Source organism: Schistocerca cancellata, chromosome 4 (assembly GCF_023864275.1).
Source record: "Schistocerca cancellata isolate TAMUIC-IGC-003103 chromosome 4, iqSchCanc2.1, whole genome shotgun sequence".
In the NCBI taxonomy this organism is placed as follows: domain Eukaryota; kingdom Metazoa; phylum Arthropoda; class Insecta; order Orthoptera; family Acrididae; genus Schistocerca; species Schistocerca cancellata.
The window spans coordinates 853432687-853456614 of record NC_064629.1 but is presented as its reverse complement, the minus strand read 5'-3'; positions in this window follow the sequence as shown (position 1 = coordinate 853456614).

Below are 23928 nucleotides of genomic sequence, written 5' to 3'. Positions count from 1 at the left end.
ACTTATTTTTTATTTTTCGTCTGGTTCTGGGAACTGGGCCTTTGTCGCTGTTCGGTAACTGTCGTCGTTGACATAAATGCCAACCTATGCGCAATGACAATGGGGAGCGCTATAGGCGTACAAATCAGTGATGTTCGTTAACACCGTGACTGAGTGACTATTTTTGATAATGAGTGAAAGTAATAAGCTACACTCAACTTAAAATAATGGCCCGCATCACCATCACAAATTTTTCAATAGTTTCTTGATAATTAATAAAAATCTGTATTTTTTTTTGGGGGGGGGGGGGGGCATGGAAGTTTTCTTTTCGGCAGAAGGGGGGCGTGACAAACAAAAGTTTGGGAACCTCCGCGATAAGCAACGGGAGCCACGCCTTGATTCACAGCTCTGAGGCAACGACCGAGGTAAACACGGACGGCGCGCAGCAGTCCAGTGAGCACAATTGCTGTCGGCTGATTAGATGTACCGAACAACTGTCGAACATACGGAGGGGAAGAGATGACGATAGCGTGTCGGAACGAATTAGTCCACGTCCCGAAGTTCATACGAATCGTAAGAACGGGCGAAATGATAACTGCCGGCCGGGGTGGCCGAGCGGTTCTAGGCGCTACAGTCTGGAACCACGCGACCGCTACGGTCGCAGGTTCGAATCCTGCCTCGGGCATGGATGTGTGTGATGTCCTTAGGTTAGTTAGGTTTAAGTAGTTCTAAGTTCTAGGGGACTGATGACCACAGCACTTAAGTCCCATAGTGCTCAGAGTCATTTGAACCATTTGAAATGATAACTGGAATGATGACCGGTTTGACTACAACCATTTTGTATCAGTCCGAAAGTTCCATCACTACAAGGACGAAGGTAATAGCTTGCATCCAAAAACTTTTAAGGGACAATTCGAGTTATCTTTGCCCCCACACTGGCCATTGATGTACCAGCTGGATTTTGTGTGCTCCCATATGGAGGGCGCGACCGCTGACGCTGACGCTGGAATGACGAGCCTGTCCTTGGCTCGTGGTGGTGCAGTTTAGACAAAATTTGTCATTCCTGCGGTTCCTGTAAGAGAGAGAAATGTATATTACCACTCTTGTCGATTGGTCCTGTCTGGTTTAACCTGAAAAAGAGAAAGACACATTCTGTTGAGGGATTAGTAAAACTTAATCCCTCAGCAGGTTAGGCCAAGGCGTGGTTGGCCTGTGATGAGGTTGTTGGCCCAGCCCACGGATGAGCCGGTTGCGGGAGCGTCCCGTCTTCTCGTAGAACTTCCTGGCGATGGCGCGGAACCTGTCTCGGAGAGGCAGGATCCCGGTGTCCTCGTGTAGTTGGCGCGTCGAAAAGCGCCTCGGAAGATGCATAGCAGTCTTCAGGGCGCGGTTCTGTATCCGTTGCAGAGTCACAATGTGAGCATCTGCGGCTTTCCCCCAGACCACGGCCGCATAATCTAACAGTGGGCGAACCAATGTTAGGTAAAGCGTGATGCCGTGTTGCGGTGGCAATGACGACTGCGGTTTTAGCAGCGGATACAGGGCGCGGAGGCGTCCAATTGCTCTCCCTTTCACATCACGGATGTGATGCTTCCAGGTGAGCCTGCGGTCTAGGGTAACCCCTAGGTATTTCGCCGTCCCACTCCATGGGATAGGTTCTCCCAGGATTTCGAGCGGCGTAAGCCCTGGCGGCAGAAGCCTTCGAGTGAAGACGACTGCCTGGCTCTTTGTGGCGTTGAATTTCAACCGCCACTTTGTTGCCCACGAGCCCAAGGCGTCGCACCCGCGTTGGAGGCGGTTTCTCAGCACTTGGGCGTTCATGTTGCGGGTGAACAGGGCTGTATCATCAGCGTACAGCGCCAGTTCGACTCCTGTCACTTTCGGCGCGTCTGCAGTGTACAGGGAGTACAGCGAGGGGCCGAGAACCGACCCCTGCGGCGGCGCGACCGCTGAGTGCATGAGAAATGTAGCGAAGACGAGCGTCTCGTTCGATGAATTCAAAAATGCCTTCTTGGGCAAGTATTGGTCTAAAGAAACCCAAGAAAAGATCAAACAAAAAATTATGATGTCCAGACATATGGAAGGGCAGGGTACCGGAGTCCGGTCAAATTTTTCGAAAATATGACAAAAAGGAACCAGTACCTAGACAACCCATGTAGCGGTGCGGAAATCATCACATTATGCTACATGAAACTTCCCATCTCGTATCAACAATCACTTGCCGGTCCTTGTGGTAGCGATACTGAGGTATTTAAGGGCATTTTGCGCGAACTGGAATTCGCATTTCAAGAGGAACAGGCGCGGGAGAAACGCCGACCACGTGAACAAAATAACAACCGTCGCAATAATGGACTCCAGTGGGATAGTAGACCAGTACCAAACTACAACGGCCACAATCAAGATAAGAGTAATGGCAACTCGAAAAGAAGGTACACGGAAGAAGAGCGACACTCTCCGGTGAAACATAGTAAATTACAAAGGACCTGAGGCGGTAATCAGCAATCGGGAAGGAACAGGAAAATCGCTGGCAGTGCATCCGATACCACAAAAGTCATTTGTGGAATGATGATCTGCAGACTTTGTACATGGAAAAATGGTTCAAATGGCTCTGAGCACTATGGGACTTAACATCTTAGGTCATCAGTCCCCTAGAACTTAGAACTACTTAAACCTAACTAACCTAAGGACATCACACACATCCATGCCCGAGGCAGGATTCGAACCTGCGACCGTAGCAGTCCCGCGGTTCCGAACTGCAGCGCCTAGAACCGCACGGCCACCGCGGCCGGCTTGTACATGGAATTGTAAGTAGTAAATATAGGCTGAGAATAAGGATTTTTGTTAAAGTGTCTTGTTTGTTTGCGTATGTACTGATCTTAGTGGTAGAATGTCTCGTTTATATGTGCCTATATTTTGTGTTTTTATTATTAGTAATGATATCTCGCCTCTCGATGTTGTGAAAGTGAAGTGCACTAGATTATTTTGTAAAAACACGTGATTAAAGAATGGAAAAAAGTATTTCTGGGCGTACCCCTAGAAAAAGATAGATTAGGGACTCTGTAAGTTACAGGGAGGTTCACCGTAATTGTATCTCCGTCACTGGAGAACATATTTAAGGTAGCCAGTCCCGTAGGTCGTTTAGAGGACGCACCGACGCATCTCGTATGCCCCTGAATACGTAAGAGGTGGACAGTTATGCGCAGTTGCGTGAATTAGCGCACCCAGTGCATGTTAAAATGAACCGGATGTAATCATCTACAGAGAGAACAGCAGCATTAATACGCCAGAAATACTTGTTGATACCAAGATAGTGTAACAACCGCGAGCGTGAGCAGTGAGCTATATTTGTGTTGTGGCATTGTGACACTGCTAATCTGAAACATGTTCACAGGCCTTATAAAACCATTTGTGACAAAAGGAGAAAACGGGAAGAAAATAGAGAAGAGGTGTCGCAATAGAACACGATAAAGGACGCTATCCAAACTTCCAACAAAAATCTTGGTAAGACTGACACATGTATAAGTTTGTTGTGTTTTATACATGTTCGCAGGCACAATAAGAGGGACGTCTGCCACATAGGGAATTCAGAGGAAAAAACAAAATTAGAGATAAAAAGTAGTAAATAGTAGATATGTAGTCGGGTTGGCCAACACTGTGTTAGTAGTAGGAATTGGTACTTAGAAATGGTGATGGGATCCTGTCCAGATAATCTTGATTCCCTATCCCTTGATTGTGTGTGTGTGAATGATTGTGAAGCAAGTTGTCGTGTACATTTTTTATGTTTATGTATAAAAAAGTTCTGTTGCATTTCTATTTTAATTGATCCTGAAGTTGATTTACAAACAAGAAAATCATTCCTTTTGTAATGAGACAATTTCATTGTCTTCAATCAAATGTAAAAAAAAATGTATGGTACTGATGGTTAAACATGAGCACTTTCCATGTACTAAAATTAGTTGTCTTAGTGTGTTAAGGTGGCGTAACTGAGCAAGAGGGAGTTGAAGCTACGACACCTGGCACACCACAGACGAGCTGACAAGGAACGAGGACGACAGCAATGAGGGGAGCACACAGCTGACGATGGTGATGGCATGCAGACCACGCCCTGAATCGACGGGGTCGGTGGTCCACTCAGCAGCCAAAGAGAGGTGAGATCCAGCACCTCTGTGTACGAAAAAGAGGTTGGTCCTGGCCTCTGTACACGGCGCGAATCGGGGGCAGTAATGAAGATGTCCAAGAAGGTTTCTATATTTGTTGCTCGCCACGTCAGGTGGGGCGACAGCCCAGCTAACCTTTTGTGCCTAATGACACCAACTTTGAGGACCTGAGCTAAAAATAGGCTCTCGTCTGATCACGGTCCCTCCCTTTCCCTAAAGCGTCTATAGAAGGAGCAATGACCTGTGGCTGAGCTGCGAGAGGTCACCGATCATAGATGCACCGATGGGGTCTTGTGCCTGTCGGACAAGATGTCAACAACGAGCTCTTAGGTGAGAGCCATCCTGCCTCAAGAAGATGCGGGTGCCTGTGGCGCCATCTCGGTAATCGACGTTGCTCTCTTCTCAGCCGTTAGTCATCCTGCAACTTGCTAGTCAGAACTAATGTCACTTCCGTTCCTGCAAGAAACTTGTGCCGTGTGTGTGAGTGTGTCAGTGTGGATTCAAATGAATAACTTGCGCCTCAACGAACGTAAAGTACTCGTTTGTTCTGTTTATGAATTATGTTATAAGAAGGTTATGATTTTATAAATGTGCCATTTGTTAAAACGTCATATATTTGTCATGCCACGTCTGTTTGTGTTAGAACAAGATTTCATACTTATACCTTGTTACAAATACGCAATGATTCTTGTCATTTTGGTTGGGTTATAAATATATAAAGGGACATGTGCATACACAATCCAGACACTGGATTGGGCCAGACCTAGTTGACTTGTGTAAAGATGACACTTACACCATTAACAATATAAACGTCCAGAGACAATGAGACACAAAAAAAACCTTTATTTATAAAATGTCAAACGGGCGTTCAGGTATAATTGAATGAGAGCAACCACTATCAACTTCACAAAATGTTACACAAATATTATTCATGTATATTTTTAGTAATTTAAGTCGAGTAGGGATGGATAACTGAGAGTGAAATGACCTTAAGTTATAATTGCGGGCCTTGCCATTCAAATGACAAGCACAGGGGTGCTTAAACATGTGTATTTGCCATTTGCGACGTGTGTCCTTGTAATATAATTGTAGTTTTCTTTTGAGTACTCTGACCAATAATTGTCTCAGGAATTGGCATAGATTAAAGTAAAATTAAGACTAAATAATGACCACGTCTTTAACAGTTAATCCAGTCATTGACGGCAGGTACCCTAGGAATGAGTGGGAGTTTGCAACAGAGAGGAGGCAGTGGTAATCAATCGCCTGTAACTAATCACGCAAACGGATTAAGATACCAGTTACAGAGATATTAATTTTGTACCACAGGTGGTAACACCATGTGAGTCATCACCTGTACTTCAAAATTGATTTGAAGAGAGGGGCTATGTAAGATGGCAAGAACTATGCCCCTTACATGAAGTAATTAAAGATCACCGAACTCATGTTCAGCGAACAGTAGGGCTGAACAAAAATGACTGACAAGGCACAATGCATCTTGTGGATGGTATAGTATGGACGTATTGGAATAATTAATGTTGGGTGATGGTTTTAAAGTAATTCACCCGACATAAAAACTTTGTGGAAACGCGTTGATTTACTGGAGGTTAGTTTATCCCAGGGAAGTATTCAGAGTTGACCGCGGCCAGGTGGCGGCGCGCGGCTGGGGAGCGGCGAAGGGAAGCGACAATAGGCAGCTAAGGGCGGCTCAAACACTGAGAAAGCGGTAACGGGGCGCGGCCTCCTGCTTCCTTAAGGTGAGCGACAGTGAGGGCGTGGTTGATCCCATGCTGGTGTACCGGGAAGCAGACGGAGAACTTGTACGCCTGTTGATAAATGTCCGTCATCCCGTTTTCAGTTAAACATGTGCGAAAGCCGCGCAAAGCTATGGTGGAGCGGTCAACAGAGGCCGAAATATGCGTGTTTCTGAGTGTAGCAACTTCACACTGAATTCACGGTCCGCAGAGTCTGAAGTAAATCAGGTGAAGTGCGACAGAATGAAATATGCCGGATTCCGATGGGAACGTAGGACCAAGGACTTTGAAGTTCTCTCCTAGGAGTCAGAATTTCGGAAAAATTGGTGTTTTATGCAGATTCTAACCTTGATGGGTATGATACCGTTGTCCAATAATGGTGATCGGATTCTTGCCAGTAATACTCTATCAAGGAATTCTCACAGGGTTGAAATTAGCCTTACAGGCCTATAGCTCTTTGACTCTTTGACGTCTTTGATTTGAGAACTGGCGCTACATTTGTCGTTCTCCAAGTAAAGGGGTAATATTCATCAATTAAACAACTGTTGAAAATTCTAGTTAGCAAGACTAACGGCCTCCGTGGCAGATATTTGACAAAATTTTTAGTTACGCCATCAGGACCAGATGCTGAGTTGGTATTGAGATCCTTCCTTGATGATTCGTTTCAGTTCATGTGGTGTGGTCAGTTCCGGCTAGTATATGCTTCTGGCGTTACCTATTGGGCTGATTCTCCCGTTCCATTGTCCTCAATTTGGTGATTTTGGAAATCGTTTAGGCTAATAATGTTTTGTTCTTCGTACGTTGTTCCGTATAATCCGACCTTTTCCAGGGGTCAAACATGAGTCTACTGTTGTCCAGTAGAGCTCGTTTTGGTTGTCATGAGTTTCGAATGGTGCGGACAAGCTGCCATTCATCTCGCCATCGTAGTTGTTGGTTTGACATTCGATGCTCCGACAGTTGAGAGCGCCTTTCCGTGGCCCCTCTAGTCAGTTCTCATGACAACTGGCATCAATTCTCTTCTTTAAGTCGGATTACGGGTTTGTTGCCATTGTTTCCCGCCTCCGTTTTTTTTTTAATATTTACGGTCTTGGAGTGCAGGCACAAATGCTTCGTAGTATGGATTCTCAAAACCTCTTATCGTTGAAGCTTACCTGGCTGCTCTTTGGATTTTCCATGATAATCTCTCAATCGTTTGGTCAATAAGTTCCGCTGTGGTGACGTTTCCGGTTGGTGTAATACGGTTTTTTTTTAGCCAACGTTGGAAATGACTCCAGTCCACTGTTCTTTTTGCTAGTGGCATTGGTGGTTCTGTTTTTCGTGAAATGTGGCCGAGGACCGGGTAGTGATCTTATGTCAAATTATTGATGGTTCTTTGGTTGAAATGGGGGCTGATGTTCTTGACGATTACTGTATCCAGCACATCTGGTCTGTGGTTCTGCATGACTGTTATATACACTACTGGCCATTAAAATTGTTACACCACGAGGATGACATGCTACAGACGCGAAATTTAGCCGACAGGAAGAAGATGCTGTGATATGCAAATGATTAGCTTTTCAGAGCATTCACACAAGGTTGGCGCTGGTGGCGACACCTACAACGTGCTGACATGAGGAAAGTTCCCAACCGACTTCTCATACACAAACAGTAGTTGACCGGCGTTGCCTCGTTCAGATGGTTCAAATTGCTCTGAGCACTATGCGACTTAACTTCTGAGGTCATCAGTCGCCTAGAACTTAGAACTAATTAAACCTAACTAACCTAAGGACATCATACACATCCATGACCGAGGCAGGATCCGAACCTGCGACCGTAGCGGTCGCTCGGTTCCAGACTGTAGCGCCGAGAACTGCACGGCCTCTACGGCCGGCCGTTGCCTGGTGAAACGTTGTTGTGATGCCTCATGTAAGGAGGAGATACGCGTACCATCACGTTTCCCTTTGATAAAGGTTGGATTGAAGCCTATCGCGATTGCAGTTTATCGTATCACGACCTTGCTGCTCGCGTTGGTCGAGATCCAATGACTGTTAGCAGAATATGCAATCGGTGGGTTCAGGAAGGTAATACGGAACGCCGTGCTGGATCCCTACGGCCTCGTATCACTAGCAGTCGAGATGACAGGCATCTTATCCGCATGGCTGTAACGGATCGTGCAGCCACGTCTCGACCCCTGAGTCAACAGATGGGGACGTTTGCAAGACAACAACCATCTGCACGAACAGTTCGACGACGTTTGCAGCAGCATGGACTATTAGCTCGGAGACCATGGCTGCGGTTACCCTTGACACTGCATCGGAGACAGGAGCATCTGCGATGGTGTACTCAACGACGAACCTGGGTGCACGAATGGCAAAACGTAATTTTTTCGGATGAATCCAGGCTCTGTTTACAGCATCATGATGGTCAAATCCGTGTTTGGAGACATTGCGGTGAACGCACATTAGAAGCGTGTATTCGTCATCGCCATACTGGCGTATCAGCCGGCGTGATGGTATGGGATGCCATTGGTTACACGTCTCGGTCACCTCTTGTTCGCATTGACGGCACTTTGAACAGTGGACGTTACATTTCAGATGTGTTACGACCCGTGGCTTTACCCTTCATTCGATCCCTGCGAAACTCTACATTTCAGCAGGATAATGCACGACCGCATGTTGCAGGTCCTGTACGGGTCTTTCTGGATACAGAAAATGTTCGACTGCTGCCCTGGCCAGCACATTCTCCAGATCTCTAACCAATTGAAAACGTCTGGTCAATGATGGCCGAGCAACTGGCTCGTCACAATACACCAGTCACTACTTTTGATGAACTGTGGTATCGTGTTGAAGCTGCATGGGCAGCTGTACCTGTACACGCCATCCAAGCTATGTTTGATTCAATGCCCAGGCGTATCAAGGCCGTTATTACGGCCAGAGGTGGTTGTTCTGAGTACTGATTTCTTGGGATATATGCACCCAAATTGCGTGAAAATGTAATCACATGTCAGTTGTAGTATAATATATTTGTCCAATGAATACCCGTTTAACATCTGCATTTCTTCTTGGTGTAGCAATTTTAATGGCCAGTAGTGTATGTTGGTTCTTCTGGTCCAGTAGTTATTGCTTGGAGCTGTTCTTCAAGGTCGTAAAATTGCCTTCCTTCTATGTTCTCTCGATGTGAATTCCATTCCATGTGCTTCACATTTAGATCTCCGCAAAGCAAGATTTTGTCGAAATGATCCAATGGTGTGATAAAAGCATAGTCTTCAATATGAATTCCCGATCATAAGTAGGCGGCTATCAACGAAATTTTCCCATTAGATGTTTCTATAGTTACTGCTGTTGCTTTCAGGGACGTTAGCTGTGGAATGGTTTCATAGTTGTGTGTGACTGAGGGCGCAAAGATATTTTGGTACGTCCTCCTCTCCTGTCAGGTCTGTCACTGAGATAGCCACTATTGTTTCTAATTTTTAATCCCTGAGTACGAACATACATTGACTCTATGGCATTCAGTGAAATCTGTAACTTCTGGTTTCTTATTATGAGGTGTCTTTTCAGTTGAGGCGTAAGATGCACTACTCGTCGAAGAAGAGCATCATTATACCTTCTATTAAAACTGGAATTTTTGAGAGAATGTAAGTCGAATTGTTGAATTGTCTAGCTATGTCCGTTATTGTAGCTATGAGGTTGTGTCTTTTAAAGAGGGAGACAATAGATCTTATGTTGGAGGCTGCTTTTAAAATTTCCGATAGTCACAGCGATTGTTCAAATTTTTGGTTTCGTCCCCATTCATTCCTTTTTTATCTTACGGCGGCCGAGTTTTCTTCGCTGCTGGTTTCTGTTCTGGTTTGAATTACTGTTGCGATTTCCATTAGATGTTCGTAGTGATGGGAAGACTGCAATGTTGTTGCTGTGGTCTGGGATTGTTGCTTCTTCGTTGTTTCTGGAGGTAGCTGGTATGATTTGATTGCTTTCCGATACTCCTCGCATCCTCACGAGGACTTTGGATATTCTGATTTGCTGCAGGTTGCACATTTAGGTGGTTCGTTGCGAGGATGTGAGCAGTTCCTAGAATGGTGATTGTCTCCACATCTAGTCTGTATTGTACGATAAAACGCTGTTTGACAGAACTTCTGACAGCTCTTGCATTGGTCAGGATCATCCTCTGATTTGTAATTTTCTGCATCTACTCTTGCATTAAATATGTATCTTACATCATATATTCTGTCGTTTTAAGGTCTTTTGGTAAGCGTGACACAGTACGTAGGTTGTGAAAAGAGCTTTTTTGTGAGCAAGTTTCGTCTCTTGAAATGCTGCACTCACGTGGCATTGAATTTAAGTATCTGCAGTTCTTCATGAAGTTCCTCTTCCAGAACTTCCTAGATATCCATTTGATAACTTGACGTTCTCTATTTTTTGCCAGTTGATAGGTATATAATGGCTTCTTTATCGCTCGAAAGAATTTAATTGCCGCTCTTTGATCATATAGGGAGTGAAATTGGTATTTAATTTGGTTATTTTTATATATTACTTTCACAGGTCCAGTTATTTTCTGTCTGAGTGCGGCGTTAAGTTCAATGTATTTTCCAGTGTTATGGGTGAAGTTTTGGCTTTTGTCAAATGTGGTTGCCAATGGTTGAAGTGGATGGTCCTGGTTTGAGATTTTGCAGCATTCGTGTCTGTGATCTCAAGCGGTTCAGATTTATTTGCTGTTGGTATTTGCGTGGCTTTCTTGCTGGCGGTGGCATTTCCAAGAACTCCTTCCATTTTCTATTGCTTGTCTTGTGACAAACAGTTTGAAATGGTTAATCGGTTCCTGGATGGTCATCTTGGACATCAGTGGGATGTGTCTGGTCAGTGTCTGCGTTATTCGTTTGGTGTTTTTCATCTGAAGAGAATTCCGCATCTGATGTTGGGAAACTTCCTTTAAGTCTTCTTATGATCGCTGATTCTTGTGCTTTGATATCCCGCTCTTTCCTGAGTTCCATGCCTCTTTTCTTGAATCACTTAGGAACACTGTTCTTCCGTCACATTCGTGTTGTCTGCAGCATTGCGCTGTTTGGTTGTACCCTGCTCGCGTTTTCTGGCTCTGCCCTGATGCTCTGACCTGGCCTAGACCATGCGCATTGGCCACCCATAGGTGGCGCACTGGCTTCTCAGACACGACAGTTCTGCTTATGTTGGTTCTGAAAAACGTAGATTAATGGTGCAGAATGCAACTCGTGCTCAAAAAGACGTCGTGATTCGCTTCTGATTGGTTCACACTGGTCAAGCAAACTATCAGCTCGGATAGCGACGGCCAAGCTGGAAATCCTGTCCCCATGGTTATTAGATTAGATAACTGTATTGTCTTCGGGACTACACAGGTATTTAAGTAGAATTTAGAGGCAACTGGACAAGTGGAAGTGGTTCAATTTGACCTAAAAAATCTACCGTAAACTACGGTTACTTGAGCCTAAGGGCTATCTTTAGGCCAAAATGAAAAAAAAAAGTTTCTGCCTGTTGTCAGAGACAACAGTTACTAATGAGAATCTTTGATTTTCCGATAGTTAGTGTGGTGTCACCGCCAGACACCACATTTGCTTGGTGGTAGCCTTTAAATCGGCCGCGGTCCGCTAGTATACGTCGGACCCGCGTGTCGCCACTGTCAGTGATTGCAGACCGAGCGCCGCCACACGGCAGGTCTAGAGAGACGTCCTAGCACTCGTCCCAGTTGTACAGCCGACTTTGCTAGAGATGGAACTGACAAATTACGCTCTCATTTGCCGAGACGATAGTTAGCATAGCCTTCAGCTACGTCATTTGCTACGACCTAGCAAGGCGCCATATCCTTTGCTATTTATCTTGTGAAGCATGTACAGTCAAGACAGATGTTCACCAATTGTGGATTAAAGTTAAGTATTCTACCAGTTACCTCCTTTTTTTACTAGACTCAACTCCTATAACTGTTCCAGACCTCACGCCAGCCTGCGTGAGCTTAAACGCGTGCCTCTCGGCTTCCTGCAATTCCTGCCAATTCACAGGTTGCTGGCAACCGGTGCTGCGTGAAGTGAATGATGTCCAAAATTATTTGCAAACGGGACGTCAGTGTGCTCAAAAAATAAGCGCCTTGCAGACGATGTTGGAAGGGAAACGAGAGGAATTCGTAGACGAGGCATTCAGTTACACTAAAAGCTTGTGTGAAGAACTTGGAATTTCTACTGAACCTCCAAGACCAATTATGAGGAAGCACATTTCTGCCGACAGAGTAGGGATGCCGGCTTTTCGCACGAAGACGACTTAAATGAGAAATTTTTTCTTCATTGACAGAGTAACTGCTGAAATTCGAGAAAGGTTCCACCAGCTCTATAATTTGGCCGAAAATACACTGAAGCGCCAAAGAAACTAGTATAGGCATGCGCAATCAAATGAAGAGAGACGTAAACAGGCAGAACACGGCGCTGCGGTCGGCAACGCCTATAATTAGAAGACAACAAGTATCTGGCGCAGTTGTTACAATAGATCGCTTACTGCTGCTACAATGGCAGGTTATCAAGATTTAAGTGAATTTGAACGTGGTATTATTGTCGGTGCACGAGCGATAGGAAACAGCATCTCCGAGGTAGCGATGAAGTGGATATTTTCCCGTACGACCATTTCACGAGTGTACCGTGAATATGAGGAATCCGGTAAAACATCAAATCTCTGACATCGCTGCGGCCCGAAAAAGATCCTGCAGGAACGGGACCAACGACGACTGAAGAGAATCGTTCAACATGACAGAAGTGCAACCCTTCCGCAAGTTGCTGCAGATTTCAATGCTGTGCCATCAACGAGTGTCAGCGTGCGGACCATTCAACAAAACACCATCGATAAGGGCTTTCGGAGCCGAAGGCCCATTCGTGTATCCCTGATGACTGCATGACACAAAGCTTTACGCCTCGCCTGGGCCCGTCGACACCGACATTGGGCTGTTGATAACTGGAAACATGTTGCCTGGCCGGACAAGTCTCGTTTCAAATTTTATCGAGCGGATGGACGTATATCGCTGGCCACAAACTCCCCAGACATGAACATTATTGAGCATATCTGGGATACCTTGCTACGTGCTGTTCAGAAGAGATCTCCATCCCCTCGTACTCCTACGGATTTATGGACAGTCCTGCAGTATTCATGGTGTTAGTTCCCTGCAGCACTACTTCAGACAATAGTCTAGTCCAAGCCACGGTGTTGCGGCACTTCTACGTGCTTGCGGGGGCCCTACGCGATGGCAGGTATACCAGTTTCTTTGGCTGTTCAGTGTATGTCTTCCTAAGGCCTTCAGTAATGCTGGGCGTCGATTATGCAAATTGCAACCTCGATGAAGGTCCTCAAGATATTGACAGTGAAGAGTTTAAGCTTAAGTGGTTGCGTCTACGAGCTCTCGTAGCTATAACAGACTGTAATAAAGTTTTCGATTCCACTCCATTTGGTTTATTAAGGTTTATTTTTTAGGCCAAAGTTGAAGAAGGGTTACCTAACATAGTTATAATGCTGGAAATATTCATCACAGTTCCAATAAGTAATGCCAGTTGTGAGAGAAGCTTCTGAAAATTGAAACCGATCAAAAATTATTTAAGATCTGCAATGTCCACGTTAAGATTAACAAACGTAGCTATTTTGGCAGTCGAACAAGTGGTACGAATTTACACTGACGATGTATTACAGAGTTTGCATTGCAAAAAACATGCACAATAAAATTATAATTTTAAAAAAAGACGTTCTGGTTGAAAACCAGATTTTTTTGCCTGCATTTTACAGCCATTATAAGCTAAGTTAGTGCTTCTGTGAACGTCGACATATGTTGCTGATCCTGTATATGTTTAGAGTGATTACCGTATTTCAAGTTCATTTGTGAGTACTTTCTAGGGTTTACAAAGTGAAGTCTTTCACCCTCAAATCGCGTGTCCTTTCTATTAGCAAAAACACAAAGACACTTATAGATTTTCCAGGAAATTTAAAGGTGCGATCATAATGTTTCATGTAAATCAAATCGAAGTCGGATCGCGTGATACTCATTCTCGAGTAAAAATTCTGTGTAAAAAGGGGAATATTTTCAGGGTATTTTCACTGAGAGCATGTCAGTTATGTACTCAGTTTAGTTCAAAATGGAGTAGGAGGCTTTCAGACTTCAAAATGTATTTACGGAATATAACTGGAATGATGTATACAACACACTTGGCGACAGTTAAAAATGTAGTGTAATCTGTACGGTAGCTTACAGTTCCCTATCCAAGCGTTCCAAAACAAGTTTAATAAATTTTATACCGTTTTAAAATCTTGAACATAGCCGTCAACAGCAACTGTAAACTGACAGTTTTGGAAATGATGAAAGAATCAGCCAACCAGTTGTATAACATAGGTTTATTAGAACCCTTGACCTAGGTTTCGATAATTATAATGTAATCTTCTCCAGAAGGGGATTGAAACAACTAGAAATTACACATTGATTACAAAAGGTTCAAGTTAAACACAAAGGACAAAAACAGAACAAACTACTAGAATCCAACAGCACACACACACACACACACACACACACACATACACACACGTTACATATACTGTTGAAAAGGTATCTTAGGACAAAGCCTTTTCGCTCTTGTTACGTAAAAGTTCACCTGATAATCAATAAAATACCAAGTCATGGTCATAAGACAAAAAATGTGAACTTTACAGATTGAACTTGCCAACTGACTAACGTAATAGGCTCGTATGTTCAGGCAACTTCATTATAGAGGGCACTACGTGCGTACCGCACAAACAATGAGCGAATCAGCTTGCTGAGTGGCTCACATAAAATATTCGACAAAAACTGCGAGCGACTGGGTGCGAATAATGCCGCCGAGCAGCTTACGTGTAAAAATTTACAAAATTAATGCGTGACAACAAACATTGTAAGCCTATTTTTAACAGTGCAATCTAGTACAGGAAATATTTTACACATTAAATGACGCAAATAAAGTTATTTAAAAGCTATTTTCGTAAACTACAGTATAACAGAAAATTATATAAACAACATAACTTCGTTAGAACAATTCCAGGCACAAGTGGATAAACCTTGCTTTTCTAGGAACAAAGACTGATGCTTCAGGCAGATGAAATGCAGTAGCTAAAATTATATTTAAATTGTAAATAAAAAATTCAGACGATGTAGAATAAAACATGAGATATTAAAATACGCAAAAGTACTCTACAAACTTAAATCACAACAGCATAATTTATTGGTATGAAAGCCCATTCTATATAGGTCCACATGTTACAAATTATTTACACTTAATGCACGAATGTGTATATTTTCTTTTTTGAAACTGTTCTTAAATATATGGTGTTTTTCCTTGCTGTTATGAACACATCACACAAGAATGTATTTCATTGTGGTATGACAGGTCGACTGCACTCTAAACATACACTAGGTGACACAAATCATGGGATAGCGATATGCACATATACAGATCGCAGTAGTATCGCGTACACAAAATATAAAACGACAGTGCATTAACGGAGCTGTCGTTTGTATTCAGGTTATTCACGTGAAAAGTTTCCTATCTAGACTCATGGGCCATTCCATTTCGGAAATCGTAAGGGAGTTCAACATTCCGAGATCCACATTGTCAAGAGTGTGCCGAGAATACCAAATCTCATGCGTTACCTCTCACCACGGATAGCCTTCACTTAACGACCGAGAGCAGCGGCGTTTGCGTAGAGTTGTCAGTGCTAACAAACAAGCAACGCTGAGCGAAATAACCGCAGAAATCAGTATGGGACGCACGACGAACTTATCCGTTAGGACGGTGCGTCGAAACTTGGCGTTAATAGGCTAAGGCAGCAGGCGACCGACGCGAATGCCTTTGCTAACAGCACGACATTGCCTGTAGCGCCTTTCCTGGGCTCGTGACCATGTCCGTTGGACCCTAGACGACTGCAAAACTGTGACCTGGTCAGATGAGTCCGCCGGCCCATGGTGGCCGAGCGGTTCTAGGCGCTTCAGTCTAGAACCGCGCGACCGCTACGATCGCAGGTTCGAATCCTGCCTCGGGCATGGATGTGTGTGATGTCCTTAGGTTATTTAGGTTTAAGTAGTTCAAAGTTCCAGGGGGCTGATGACCTGAGATGTTAAGTCCCATAGTGCTCAGAGCCATTTGAACCATTTTATGCTATTCGCATTATATATAAATGACCTTGTGGATAACATCGGAAGTTCACTGAGGCTTTTTGCGGATGATGCTGTGGTATATCGAGAGGTTGTAACAATGGAAAATTGTACTGAAATGCAGGAGGATCTGTAACGAATTGATGCATGGTGCAGGGAATGGCAATTGAATCTCAATGTAGACAAGTGTAATGTGCTGCGAATACATAGAAAGAAAGATCCCTTATCATTTAGCTACAATATAGCAGGTCAGTAACTGGAAGCAGTTAATTCCATAAATTATCTGGGAGTACGCATGATCATATAAAGTTGATCGTCGGTAAAGCAGATGCCAGACTGAGATTCATTGAAAGAGTCCTAAGGAAATGCAATCCGAAAACAAAGGAAGTAGGTTATAGTAAACTTGTTCGCCCACTGCTTGAATATTGCTCACCAGTGTGGGATCCGTACCAGGTAGGGTTGATGGAAGAGATAGAGAAGATTCAACAGGGGGGAAGCGCGCTTCGTTACAGGATCATTTGGTAATCGCGAAAGCGTTACGGAGATGATAGATAAACTCCAGTGGAAGACTTTGCAGGAGAGACGCTCAGTAGCTCGGTACGGGCTTTTGTTGAAGTTTTGAGAACATACCTTCACCAAGGAGTCAAGCAGTAAATTGCTCCCGCCTACGTATCTCTCGTGAAGAGACCATGAGGATAAAATCAGAGAGTTTGGAGCCCACACAGAGGCATACCGACAATCTTTCTTTCCACGAACAATACGAGACTGGAATAGAAGGGATAACCGATAGAGGTACTCAAAGTACCCTCCGCCACACACCGCCAGGTGGCTTGCGGAGTATGGATGTAGATGTAGATTTTTCAGATGAGTCCCCATTTCAGCTGGTAAGAGTGCGACGCAGACTCCACTAAGCCATGGACTCACGTTGTCAACAAGGCATTGTGCAGGCTGGTTATGGCTCCGTAACCGTGTGGGCTGTGTTTACATGGAATGGACTGGGTCATGGCTGGGAGGGACAACTTGAAGGCCATTGCTGCCATTCATGGACTTCATGTTCCAAGATGGAATTTTTATGGATGTCAATTAGCCATGTCACAGGGCCACAATTGTTTACGACTGGTTTGAAGAACATTCTGGACAATTAGAATCGTGATTTGGCCACCCATATAGCCCAACATTTATGGGGTGCACCGGCAACACTTTCGCAGTTGTGGATTGATATAGAAGCAGTATGGGTATGGAAAAAGGAGGTACGACTCGGTATTGGAAGGTATTCCATAACTTTTGGCACATGAATGTATAGATCTGGATAAGTGACATAAAGAAATATGATTGATGAAAATGTCATCCTCGACACAGTAAGTGCAGTCGATAAACAGCCTTCAAGTGGCCGTGAGCAAGAGCTTGAAGCCGCCGAGGAAAATCTTATTATTTAGCTGCAGTTGTCCCTTCATGATAAAATCATAGTACTATAGTACTTCCCTCTCTGCTACTAGCAATTTTCTACTTGGTGTCGTTTCCTGGCATAATTGATCGTTACTATTATTTTCATCGTAACGTTGTCCGCCCTTCGGTAGCTGAGTGGTCAGCACGACAGAATGTCAATCCTAAGGGCCCGGGTTCGATTCCCGGCTGGGTCGGAGATTTTCTCCGCTCAGGGACTGGGTGTTGCGTTGTCCTAATCATCATCATTTCATCCCCATCGACGCGCAAGTCGCCGAAGTGGCGTCAAATCGAAAGACTTGCATCAGGCGAACGGTCTACCTGACAGGAGGCCCTAGTAACACGATAATTTTTCATCGTAACATTACGAAAAGTTTATAAGTCAAGGTAATCCTGTGTGAGTAGCGGAATTCTCCTGAACCCAAGAAAGCTTGGTTTAACTGAATTCATTTCGTCATATAAAGGTAAGCGGACGAATTGGAGCGTGCCTCTCCATAAACAGACTAGATGGACCTTATACAACAGGCATATATACGTAAAAGTACTCTGTAAACTGTATTTTTCTTACTTGTCACTTCTTCTTCCGTGTGTATTTGCTTTTAGGAAGCTTTAATTGTCGGGTGCTATTAATAGTGTTCCATAGATTTCGTGTTTGTTTTGAATACAGTCAGAGTCCCTTTAGTCAACCATAGTGCCAGTAGTGCTAGTGTTTGTTTTCAATACAGTCCAGAGACAGGTAGTGCTATTTTCATTGTTTTTTACAAGAAGTGGCTAGCAACCACAGTTTAGTGAATAAACAGCCGCCTTTAGTGAATTAGCAGTCTAGTTAAAGGTTGATTAACTCTCTTCAGTAAATTGATTCCTTAGGATGGATAGGATGTGTGACTGCTGTGTACGGACGCAGGAGGGGCTGGCCACTGTTCGCGAACAGCTGAGCGTGTTGATGGCCGCGGTCAGCCGTCTTCAGGCTGCTGCCTCGGAGTGTAGCGGCAGTGGGGAGTCTGGTGCGTTGCAAGGTACAACCCAGGTGTTACATGCTTCACCCACTCTCCTTGCTGGAGTGGCGGGTTCAGCGGCGTTCGCGGCGCACAAGTCGGAGGGTCAATGTGGAGGCTGGCCGTGTGGCATCGCCCGCTCTGCCTGTGAGTGGACATGTGGCTGCTCCTTCAGCAAGGTCCGAGCAGGCACACGGGGGGAGGGGTTTATTAGTTATTGGGAGCTCCAACGTTAGGCGGGTGATGGAGCCCCTTAGGGAAATAGCGGGAAGGTCGGAGAAGAAGGCCAGTGTTCACTCGGTCTGCTTGCCGGGGGGTCTCATCCGAGATGTGGAGGAGGCCCTAACGGCGGCGATAGAGAGCACTGGGTGCACCCGACTGCAAATTGTTGCTCATGTCGGCACCAATGACTCCTGCCGTCTGGGTTCAGAGGTCATCCTCAGTTCGTACAGGCGGTTGGCGGAATTGGTGAAGGCGGAAAGCCTCGCTCGCGGGGTAGAATCAGAGCTAACTATTTGTAGTATCGTTCCCAGAACCGATCGCGGTCCTCTGGTTTGGAGCCGAGTGGAAGGCTTAAACCAGAGGCTCAGACGATTCTGCGGAGATCTGGGGTGCAAATTTCTCGACCTCCGCTATCGGGTGGAGAAATGTAGGGTCCCCCTGAATAGGTCAGGCGTGCACTACACGCCGGAAGCGGCTACAAGGGCAGCAGAGTACGTGTGGAGTGCACATGGGGGTTTTTTTAGGTTAGAGAATCCCCTCCCTAGGCCCGACAAGACGCCTCCTGAGACGCAGCAAGGTAGGAGTAGGCAAAATGCAACAGGGAATAACAATATTAATGTGCTAATAGTAAACTGCAGGAGCGTCTACAGAAAGGTCCCAGAACTGCTCTCATTAATAAACGGTCACAACGCCCATATAGTACTAGGGACAGAAAGTTGGGTGAAACCAGACATAAACAGTAATGAAATCCTAAACTCAGATTGGAATGTATACCGCAGAGACAGGCTGGACAGTGAAGGGGGAGGCGTGTTTATAGCGATAAGAAGTGCAATAGTATCGAAGGAAATTGACGGAGATCCGAAATGTGAAATGATTTGGGTGAAGGTCACGGTTAAAGCAGGCTCAGACATGGTAATTGGATGTCTCTATAGGCCCCCTGGCTCAGCAGCTATTGTGGCTGAGCACCTGAAGGATAATTTGGAAAATATTTCGAGTAGTTTTCCCCACCATGTTATAGTTCTGGGTGGAGACTTTAATTTGCCGGATATAGACTGGGAGACTCAGACATCCATAACGGGTGGCAGGGACAAAGAATCCAGTGAAATTTTTTTAAGTGCTTTATCTGAAAACTACCTTGAGCAGTTAAATATAGAACCGACTCGTGGCGATAACATATCAGACCTTCTGGTGACAAACAGACCCGAACTATTTGAAAAAGTTAACGCAGAACAGGGAATCAGCAATCCTAAAGCGGTTACGGCATCGATGATTTCAGCCGTAAATAGGAATATTAAAAAGGGTAGGAAGATTTTTCTGTTTAGAAAAAGTGACAAAAAGCTGATTTCAGAGTACCTGTTGGCTCAACACAAAAGTTTTGTCTCAAGTATAGATAGTGTTGAGGATCAGTGGACAAAGTTCAAAACCGTCGTACATTATGCGTTAGATGAGTATGTGCCAAGCAAGATCGTAAGAGATGGAAAAGAGCCACCGTGGTACAACAACCGAGTTAGAAAACTGCTGCGGAAGCAAAGGGAACTTCACAGAAAACATAAACATAGCCAAAGCCTTGCAGACAAACAAAAATTACGCGAAGCGAAATGTAGTGTGAGGAGGGCTATGCGAGAGGCGTTCAATGAATTCGAAAGTAAAGTTCCATGTACTGACTTGGCAGGAAATCCTAAGAAATTTTGGTCTTATGTCAAAGCGGTAGGTGGATCAAAACAAAATGTCCAGACACTCTGTGACCAAAATGGTACTGAAACAGAGGATGACAGACTAAGGGCCGAAATATTAAATCTCTTTTTCCAAAGTTGTTTCACAGAGGAAGATTGCACTGTAGTTCCTTCTCTAGATTGTCGCATAGATGACAAAATGGTAGATATCGAAATAGACGACAGAGGCATAGAGAAACAATTAAAATCGCTCAAAAGAGGAAAGGCCTCTGGACCTGATGGGATACCAGTTCAATTTTACACAGAGTACGCGAATGAACTTGCCCCCTTCTTGCAGCGGTGTACCGTAGGTCTCTAGAAGAGCGTAGCGTTCCAAAGGATTGGAAAAGGGCACAGGTCATCCCCGTTTTCAAGAAGGGACATCGAACAGATGTGCAGAACTATAGACCTATATCTCTAACATCGATCAGTTGTAGAATTTTGAAACACGTATTGTGTTCGAGTATAATGACTTTTCTGGAGACTAGAAATCTACTCTGTAGGAATCAGCATGGGTTTCGAAAAAGACGGTCATGTGAAACCCAGCTCGCGCTATTCGTCCACGAGACTCAGAGGGCCATAGACACGGGTTCCCAGGTAGATGCCGTGTTTCTTGACTTCCGCAAGGCGTTCAATACAGTTCCCCACAGTCGTTTAATGAACAAAGTAAGAGCATATGGACTATCAGACCAATTGTGTGATTGGATTGAGAAGTTCCTAGATAACAGGACGCAGCATGTCATTCTCAATGGAGAGAAGTCTTCCGAAGTAAGAGTGATTTCAGGTGTGCCGCAGGGGAGTGTCATAGGACCGTTGCTATTCACAATATACATAAATGACCTGGTGGATGACATTGGAAGTTCACTGAGGCTTTTTGCAGATGATGCTGTGGTGTATCGAGAGGTTGTAACAATGGAAAATTGTACTGAAATGCAGGAGGATCTGCAGCGAATTGACGCATGGTGCAGGGTACGGCAATTGAATCTCAATGTAGACAAGTGTAACGTGCTGCGAATACACAGAAAGATAGATCCTTTATCATTTAGCTACAAAATAGCAGGTCAGCAACTGGAAGCAGTTAATTCCGTAAATTATCTGGGAGTACGCATTAGGAGTGATTTAAAATGGAATGATCTTATAATGTTGATCGTCGGTAAAGCAGATGCCAGACTGAGATTCATTGGAAGAATCCTAAGGAAATGCAATCCGAAAACAAAGGAAGTAGGTTACAGTACGCTTGTTCGCCCACTGCTTGAATACTGCTCAGCAGTGTGGGATCCGTACCAGATATGGTTGATAGAAGATATAGAGAAGATCCAACGGAGAGCAGCGCGCTTCGTTACAGGATCATTTAGTAATCGCGAAAGCGTTACGGAGATGATAGATAAACTCCAGTGGAAGACTCTGCAGGAGAGACGCTCAGTAGCTCGGTACGGGCTTTTGTCAAAGTTTCGAGAACATACCTTCACCGAAGAGTCAAGCAGTATATTGCTCCCTCCTACGTATATCTCGCGAAGAGACCATGAGGATAAAATCAGAGAGATTAGAGCCCACACAGAAGCATACAGACAATCCTTCTTTCCACGAACAATACGAGACTGGAATAGAAGGGAGAACCGATAGAGGTACTCAAAGTACCCTCCGCCACACACCGTCAGGTGGCTTGCGGAGTATGGATGTAGATGTAGATGTAGATGTAAACTTAAATCTCAATAGCATTCTTTATTGCTATGAAAGCCCAGTCTATGTAGATTCACATGTTACAAATTAATAATACTTAATGCATTAATGTATGTATTTTCTTGTTTGAAACTAGTCTTCAATATACTATGTCTTTCTTTGCTGTTATGAACACACCACATAAGTAACTCATATAAATAATCTTCGAAAAAGATTTGTTCAGTATAACGGAAAGCATAGAAGATATCCAAAAAATTATGTTCTTATCTTATTTTGACAAACATTAACCAAGTATTGGCACGTATCGTGAAAGGTATCTTTTATTTTTTGCTTAATTGCGAAAATAGTGCTGGCAAATTTAGGGCTCGCATCGGGTGGCGGAAATCCACTCTACGCCACTGTGTTAGCCTCCATACCTTCCTGCCGAAAGATATCAAGCACCCTTCACCTGTTTGCTGACTGTCCAGTTTTAGTTTCAGTTTTACACCTGTTTCTGTCAATAGCTAAAATATTAAGAATTTCGTGTCTTAAATTGTTACTATCTTTAAACAACATTCTTCCCACGGCCACTGAATGTAACTTTCCTATGTTAGCATTTACGCCCTATCGGTTACTGATATGTGTTATATCTGGTAACACATTTCCTGTTGCAAGGGAATGTGTTACTTCCGCAGGAGCGACCGCTGTAGGCACTGAAGTATCCAAGTCCTTATTACACGACTGTTGGGGAGTAAGTCGCCCATTGCAATGGATGCTTACTGAATTAGCACACATGTTAATGTTTTTGGCTACAACTTCCACAGGGTAGGCGACATTTACAGTATCAACCAAATCCGCATCACAACAACATTATTACCATGCAGTTCACTTGGCTTTGCCTTGTTTTGTGCATTTGTGCAGGAGCTGGTACCTGTTGTGATGAATAGTGTTACACCTTCGTCTGATAATTCTGAGGACAGCGACCTTGAAAGCACATTTCAGCGGTATCCAACCGACACTGGTCTGTAATTGGCACTGTTGAAGGAGATTGCGTCATGACCGGGTCGACTGTGTGCCCAATATGCACTGCCATAGATGACCCCTGGCTGGTGTCGGCTGGGTCCACCGGCTAGGTCCACATCATTAGCTTACGTTTTAACTAAAGCCACTGAGTGTAATTTCCCAGCGCCTCACTTAAACACCTGTTGTGAACGATTTGCTAGCTTAAAAGACGAGCGTATATGTAACACTCGAACCTCAATACACTACTGATAACCAGGAAATATATGCTGCCATGCGCTAAGCTCGCTGCGATGTTGACTCTTCCGTGTGTCATTGTCAAATGACATTTATAGAACTATGGTAACCTTCAACCAAATTATGTCGATAATGTATAAGCCTGGTTTCCACAGGTAACGAAAACTTGTCTGTGTAAGTCCGACTCCTACTTTGCCTACGCCTGAGCCAATAAACCAGTCCGCAGCTCGTGGTCGTGCGGTAGCGTTCTCGCTTCCCGCGCCCGGGTTCCCGGGTTCGATTCCCGGCGGGGTCAGGGATTTTCTCTGCCTCGTGATGACTGGGTGTTGTGTGATGTCCTTAGGTTAGTTAGGTTTAAGTAGTTCTAAGTTCTAGGGGACTGATGACCATAGATGTTAAGTCCCATAGTGCTCAGAGCTATTTGAACCATTTGAACCAATAAACCGATTCATAAATGATATCACCGGAGCAGGCGACGTCAAAGTCAAATGGCAAATGGTTCACACTAGACAGAAAGTCAACACGTCCTCAATTCGCTTATCCCCGTACGGAATGGCGAAAATGTACAAACGAGATAACATCAGCGATTCAAGAAGTCAGAGAAATT